Below are 7,962 nucleotides of genomic sequence, written 5' to 3' on the forward strand. Positions count from 1 at the left end.
CTGCATGTGATTGTATATTAATGAGAACAAAAAAAAATTTCAAAGTGCAGTAAGAGCATAGCTCTCAAATATCAGAATAAAAGTATAGGCTTTGACTGCTCCAATCAAAAGACACAGAGTTAGAAGAACTGGTGAAAACTCAAGATCACCTACGTGCTCCCTTACTGGAGACTCACTTGAGATCCAAGGACACAGACAAACTACAAGCTGGAGGGGCGGGGACAGGTACACAATACAAGTGAATCTGAGAAGCAAAGAAACAAATGGATTCTGTTTGAGTCCCCAGAGACAGTCACTAGAAAATAGTCCTACCTAGCCACAGTGAATTCTTTTGGTTTGGTTTCAGCGGTGCCCAGGTATAGATTGAGTGGTACTGCAATGTCCTTCTCATTTTTTCTCACATCAACAAATGAATTGCTGTAATAATTAGCGTCTGGGCGTTTGAAATCACTGGGTTTGATGATGTTCACGATTGTAAAGAAGTAATAACCACATAAAGAGGGAAGTTTGGACACTCAACCAAACACGTCTCTCCACAACACACACTTTGCTCCCAAATGCTCCTGTCTACAAATAGGTGTTCCTTTTAATTTGTCCCTCCTTCTATCAATGGTGAACACGCCAATGTCCGTCAAACACGGTGGTGAGTAAAGCACCAAGTATACTTTTCTGTCTACAACAGGCACAGATGAATTATACTTGTTGTCTTCAGTGAGCACTTAGTCAATGAATGTGGCTAAATACAGTTAGCAAGAGAGAAGGAGGTTTAAGAGGACAGAGGACAGAGATACAGGTTCAAGTCCCTGCACCATTTACTGGTTTTGTAAGCACACGCGGCTGACTTGATCTGCAATTGTCTCAGTGAGCCCAGTGCTCTCCCTACGGCCTAGTGACTTTGCAATATTTTTGGAAGCATAATGTAGGGAAGTGACATAGGTGTTGTTGTTAACTGTTCTGTACATAAGGATAGATGGGCAGACAGAAAGATGATTGATTCATAGATAGACAGATAGATAGATGACAGATGATAGATAGATAGATGATACACATGATAGACGATAGGAAGCTAGATAGATGGATAGATAAATAAAGAGAAGGACAGAGAGATAGATAGAAGGATATATAGAACGATAGATAGATTTACAGACAGACAGAGCAATAGACAGATACAGATACATATCGATTGACACAAAGCTGTTGCTCATACCCAGGAAGTGAATGGTGAAAGCACATAGCTAAACTTCAAACAAAAAGGAAGAATGAAATCCAGTTTACAAAGTGCAGTAAGCAGCCATAAGAAGAAAACAAATCCTACCATTTGCAATGACGTGGATGGAGCTAGACGGTAGTATGTTCAGAGAAATAGGTCAGGCGGAGAAAGACAAGTATCAAAAGATTTCACTCATGTGTGGAGTATAACAACAAAGAAAAACTGAAGGAATAAAACAGCAGCGGACTCACAGAACCTGAGAGTTGACTAAAAGTTGCCAAAGGGAAAAGGACTGGGCAGGGTGGTTCTGAGGGGATGGATAAGTGCGGGGAGAAAGAATGGGTTCATTAGGATAAGCATGTATATTGCGTGGGGTCGGTGGGGCATGATGAGTGCTGTACAACACAGAGAAGACTAGTAGAGATTATATAGCATCTTACTACTCGCTGATGGACAGCGACTGAAGAGGATTTTCGGGGGGGACTTGGTGAAGGGGGAGCAGAGTAAACATAATGTTCTTCACATGATTGTAGACTAATGACAATAAAAAAACATTTTTAAGTGCAATAAGGGCACAGCTCTGAATCATCAGAATAAAAGGTCAGGCTCTGAGTGCTGCAAACAAAAGACACAGGGTTAAAAGAACGGATAAAAACTCAAGAAACCTACGTGATTCCTTACAGGAGAATCACAGGAGATCCAAGGACACAGACAAACTACAAGCTGAAGGTGTGGGGACAAGTACCCTACACGAGTGAAACTGAAAAACAAACAGTTAAACAAATGGATTCTGTTTGAGCCCCCAGAGACAGTCAGTAGAAAATAGCCCTATCTGGCCACCGTGAATTCTTTTTGTTTGTTTTCAGCAGGGCCCAGCCATAGATTTAGTGGTGCAGCAACGTCCTTCCCATTTTCTCTCACCTCAATAACTGAGTTGCTGTAATAACAAGCATCTGGGCCTATGAAATCGGTGGGTTTTATGATCTTCACGAATGTGAAGTAATAACCACCTAAAGAGGGAAGTTTGGACAATCAAATAAACACGTCACTCCACAATACACTCTTAGCTCCCAACTGCTCCTGTCTAGAAATTGGTGTTCCTTTTTATTTGACCCTCTGTCCTGTCAGCAGTGATCATGCCGATGTCCTTCAAACGTGGTGGTGAGCAAAGCAGCAAGTGTACTTTTCTGGCAACAACAGGCCCAGAGGAAGGATACTTGTGGTCTTCAGGGAGCACTTAGTCAATGAATGTGGCTAAATACAGACAGCAAGTGAGAATGAGATGAAAGTGGACTGAGGATAGAGACACGGGTTCATGTCCCTGCACAACCATTTACTGGTTTTGTAGTACACACTGCCGACACGACCTGCAAGTGTCTCGGTGAAGAAAGTGCACTCCATACAGCCTAGTTACCTTGCAGGATTTTTGGAAGCATAATGTAGGAAAGTGACATAGGCTATGTGGTTAACTGTTCTCTACACAAAGACAGATGGACAGAGAAATAGATGATTGATTGATTGATAGATAGACAGAAAGATAGATAGATATAGGTACATATCAATTAACACAAAGCTATTGCTCATAACCATGAGAGCAATGGTTGAAGCACATAGCGAAACAACAAACAAAAAAGAAGAATAAAATCCAGTTTAAAAAGTGCAGTAAGCAGCCAAAAGAAGAAAACAAATCCTATCATTGGCAATAACGTGGATGGAGCTAGAGGGTATTATGCTCAGTCAAATAGGCCAGTCGGAGAAATACATGTACCAAATGATTTCACTCATGTGTGGAGTACGATAGCAAAGAAAAACTGAAGGAAAAAACAGCAGCAGACACACAGTACCCGAGAGTGGACTAACAGTTACCAAAGAGAAAGGGACTGGGTAGGGTTTGTGGGAAGGGTGTGATAAGGGTGGGGAAAAAGAATGGCGGCATTAGGATTAGCATGAATAATGTGTAGGTTGTAGGGTCATGGGCAGGGCTATACAACACAGAGAAGACAAGTAGTGATTCTACAGCATCTTACTACACGCTGACGGAGAGCGACTGTAACTGGGATATGGCGAGGACTTGGTGAAGGGGGTACACTAGTAAACATAATGTTCTGCATGTGATTGTATATTAATGAGAACAAAAAAAAATTTCAAAGTGCAGTAAGAGCATAGCTCTCAAATATCAGAATAAAAGTATAGGCTTTGACTGCTCCAATCAAAAGACACAGAGTTAGAAGAACTGGTGAAAACTCAAGATCACCTACGTGCTCCCTTACTGGAGACTCACTTGAGATCCAAGGACACAGACAAACTACAAGCTGGAGGGGCGGGGACAGGTACACAATACAAGTGAATCTGAGAAGCAAAGAAACAAATGGATTCTGTTTGAGTCCCCAGAGACAGTCACTAGAAAATAGTCCTACCTAGCCACAGTGAATTCTTTTGGTTTGGTTTCAGCGGTGCCCAGGTATAGATTGAGTGGTACTGCAATGTCCTTCTCATTTTTTCTCACATCAACAAATGAATTGCTGTAATAATTAGCGTCTGGGCGTTTGAAATCACTGGGTTTGATGATGTTCACGATTGTAAAGAAGTAATAACCACATAAAGAGGGAAGTTTGGACACTCAACCAAACACGTCTCTCCACAACACACACTTTGCTCCCAAATGCTCCTGTCTACAAATAGGTGTTCCTTTTAATTTGTCCCTCCTTCTATCAATGGTGAACACGCCAATGTCCGTCAAACACGGTGGTGAGTAAAGCACCAAGTATACTTTTCTGTCTACAACAGGCACAGATGAATTATACTTGTTGTCTTCAGTGAGCACTTAGTCAATGAATGTGGCTAAATACAGTTAGCAAGAGAGAAGGAGGTTTAAGAGGACAGAGGACAGAGATACAGGTTCAAGTCCCTGCACCATTTACTGGTTTTGTAAGCACACGCGGCTGACTTGATCTGCAATTGTCTCAGTGAGCCCAGTGCTCTCCCTACGGCCTAGTGACTTTGCAATATTTTTGGAAGCATAATGTAGGGAAGTGACATAGGTGTTGTTGTTAACTGTTCTGTACATAAGGATAGATGGGCAGACAGAAAGATGATTGATTCATAGATAGACAGATAGATAGATGACAGATGATAGATAGATAGATGATACACATGATAGACGATAGGAAGCTAGATAGATGGATAGATAAATAAAGAGAAGGACAGAGAGATAGATAGAAGGATATATAGAACGATAGATAGATTTACAGACAGACAGAGCAATAGACAGATACAGATACATATCGATTGACACAAAGCTGTTGCTCATACCCAGGAAGTGAATGGTGAAAGCACATAGCTAAACTTCAAACAAAAAGGAAGAATGAAATCCAGTTTACAAAGTGCAGTAAGCAGCCATAAGAAGAAAACAAATCCTACCATTTGCAATGACGTGGATGGAGCTAGACGGTAGTATGTTCAGAGAAATAGGTCAGGCGGAGAAAGACAAGTATCAAAAGATTTCACTCATGTGTGGAGTATAACAACAAAGAAAAACTGAAGGAATAAAACAGCAGCGGACTCACAGAACCTGAGAGTTGACTAAAAGTTGCCAAAGGGAAAAGGACTGGGCAGGGTGGTTCTGAGGGGATGGATAAGTGCGGGGAGAAAGAATGGGTTCATTAGGATAAGCATGTATATTGCGTGGGGTCGGTGGGGCATGATGAGTGCTGTACAACACAGAGAAGACTAGTAGAGATTATATAGCATCTTACTACTCGCTGATGGACAGCGACTGAAGAGGATTTTCGGGGGGGACTTGGTGAAGGGGGAGCAGAGTAAACATAATGTTCTTCACATGATTGTAGACTAATGACAATAAAAAAACATTTTTAAGTGCAATAAGGGCACAGCTCTGAATCATCAGAATAAAAGGTCAGGCTCTGAGTGCTGCAAACAAAAGACACAGGGTTAAAAGAACGGATAAAAACTCAAGAAACCTACGTGATTCCTTACAGGAGAATCACAGGAGATCCAAGGACACAGACAAACTACAAGCTGAAGGTGTGGGGACAAGTACCCTACACGAGTGAAACTGAAAAACAAACAGTTAAACAAATGGATTCTGTTTGAGCCCCCAGAGACAGTCAGTAGAAAATAGCCCTATCTGGCCACCGTGAATTCTTTTTGTTTGTTTTCAGCAGGGCCCAGCCATAGATTTAGTGGTGCAGCAACGTCCTTCCCATTTTCTCTCACCTCAATAACTGAGTTGCTGTAATAACAAGCATCTGGGCCTATGAAATCGGTGGGTTTTATGATCTTCACGAATGTGAAGTAATAACCACCTAAAGAGGGAAGTTTGGACAATCAAATAAACACGTCACTCCACAATACACTCTTAGCTCCCAACTGCTCCTGTCTAGAAATTGGTGTTCCTTTTTATTTGACCCTCTGTCCTGTCAGCAGTGATCATGCCGATGTCCTTCAAACGTGGTGGTGAGCAAAGCAGCAAGTGTACTTTTCTGGCAACAACAGGCCCAGAGGAAGGATACTTGTGGTCTTCAGGGAGCACTTAGTCAATGAATGTGGCTAAATACAGACAGCAAGTGAGAATGAGATGAAAGTGGACTGAGGATAGAGACACGGGTTCATGTCCCTGCACAACCATTTACTGGTTTTGTAGTACACACTGCCGACACGACCTGCAAGTGTCTCGGTGAAGAAAGTGCACTCCATACAGCCTAGTTACCTTGCAGGATTTTTGGAAGCATAATGTAGGAAAGTGACATAGGCTATGTGGTTAACTGTTCTCTACACAAAGACAGATGGACAGAGAAATAGATGATTGATTGATTGATAGATAGACAGAAAGATAGATAGATATAGGTACATATCAATTAACACAAAGCTATTGCTCATAACCATGAGAGCAATGGTTGAAGCACATAGCGAAACAACAAACAAAAAAGAAGAATAAAATCCAGTTTAAAAAGTGCAGTAAGCAGCCAAAAGAAGAAAACAAATCCTATCATTGGCAATAACGTGGATGGAGCTAGAGGGTATTATGCTCAGTCAAATAGGCCAGTCGGAGAAATACATGTACCAAATGATTTCACTCATGTGTGGAGTACGATAGCAAAGAAAAACTGAAGGAAAAAACAGCAGCAGACACACAGTACCCGAGAGTGGACTAACAGTTACCAAAGAGAAAGGGACTGGGTAGGGCTTGTGGGAAGGGTGTGATAAGGGTGGGGAAAAAGAATGGCGGCATTAGGATTAGCATGAATAATGTGTAGGTTGTAGGGTCATGGGCAGGGCTATACAACACAGAGAAGACAAGTAGTGATTCTACAGCATCTTACTACACGCTGACGGAGAGCGACTGTAACTGGGATATGGCGAGGACTTGGTGAAGGGGGTACACTAGTAAACATAATGTTCTGCATGTGATTGTATATTAATGAGAACAAAAAAAAATTTCAAAGTGCAGTAAGAGCATAGCTCTCAAATATCAGAATAAAAGTATAGGCTTTGACTGCTCCAATCAAAAGACACAGAGTTAGAAGAACTGGTGAAAACTCAAGATCACCTACGTGCTCCCTTACTGGAGACTCACTTGAGATCCAAGGACACAGACAAACTACAAGCTGGAGGGGCGGGGACAGGTACACAATACAAGTGAATCTGAGAAGCAAAGAAACAAATGGATTCTGTTTGAGTCCCCAGAGACAGTCACTAGAAAATAGTCCTACCTAGCCACAGTGAATTCTTTTGGTTTGGTTTCAGCGGTGCCCAGGTATAGATTGAGTGGTACTGCAATGTCCTTCTCATTTTTTCTCACATCAACAAATGAATTGCTGTAATAATTAGCGTCTGGGCGTTTGAAATCACTGGGTTTGATGATGTTCACGATTGTAAAGAAGTAATAACCACATAAAGAGGGAAGTTTGGACACTCAACCAAACACGTCTCTCCACAACACACACTTTGCTCCCAAATGCTCCTGTCTACAAATAGGTGTTCCTTTTAATTTGTCCCTCCTTCTATCAATGGTGAACACGCCAATGTCCGTCAAACACGGTGGTGAGTAAAGCACCAAGTATACTTTTCTGTCTACAACAGGCACAGATGAAGTATACTTGTTGTCTTCAGTGAGCACTTAGTCAATGAATGTGGCTAAATACAGTTAGCAAGAGAGAAGGAGGTTTAAGAGGACAGAGGACAGAGATACAGGTTCAAGTCCCTGCACCATTTACTGGTTTTGTAAGCACACGCGGCTGACTTGATCTGCAATTGTCTCAGTGAGCCCAGTGCTCTCCCTACGGCCTAGTGACTTTGCAATATTTTTGGAAGCATAATGTAGGGAAGTGACATAGGTGTTGTTGTTAACTGTTCTGTACATAAGGATAGATGGGCAGACAGAAAGATGATTGATTCATAGATAGACAGATAGATAGATGACAGATGATAGATAGATAGATGATACACATGATAGACGATAGGAAGCTAGATAGATGGATAGATAAATAAAGAGAAGGACAGAGAGATAGATAGAAGGATATATAGAACGATAGATAGATTTACAGACAGACAGAGTGATAGACAGATACAGATACATATCGATTGACACAAAGCTGTTGCTCATACCCAGGAAGTGAATGGTGAAAGCACATAGCTAAACTTCAAACAAAAAGGAAGAATGAAATCCAGTTTACAAAGTGCAGTAAGCAGCCATAAGAAGAAAACAAATCCTACCATTTGCAATGACGTGG

The sequence above is a fragment of the Manis pentadactyla genome, chromosome 9 (genome assembly GCF_030020395.1).
Source record: "Manis pentadactyla isolate mManPen7 chromosome 9, mManPen7.hap1, whole genome shotgun sequence".
Lineage (NCBI taxonomy): Eukaryota > Metazoa > Chordata > Mammalia > Pholidota > Manidae > Manis > Manis pentadactyla.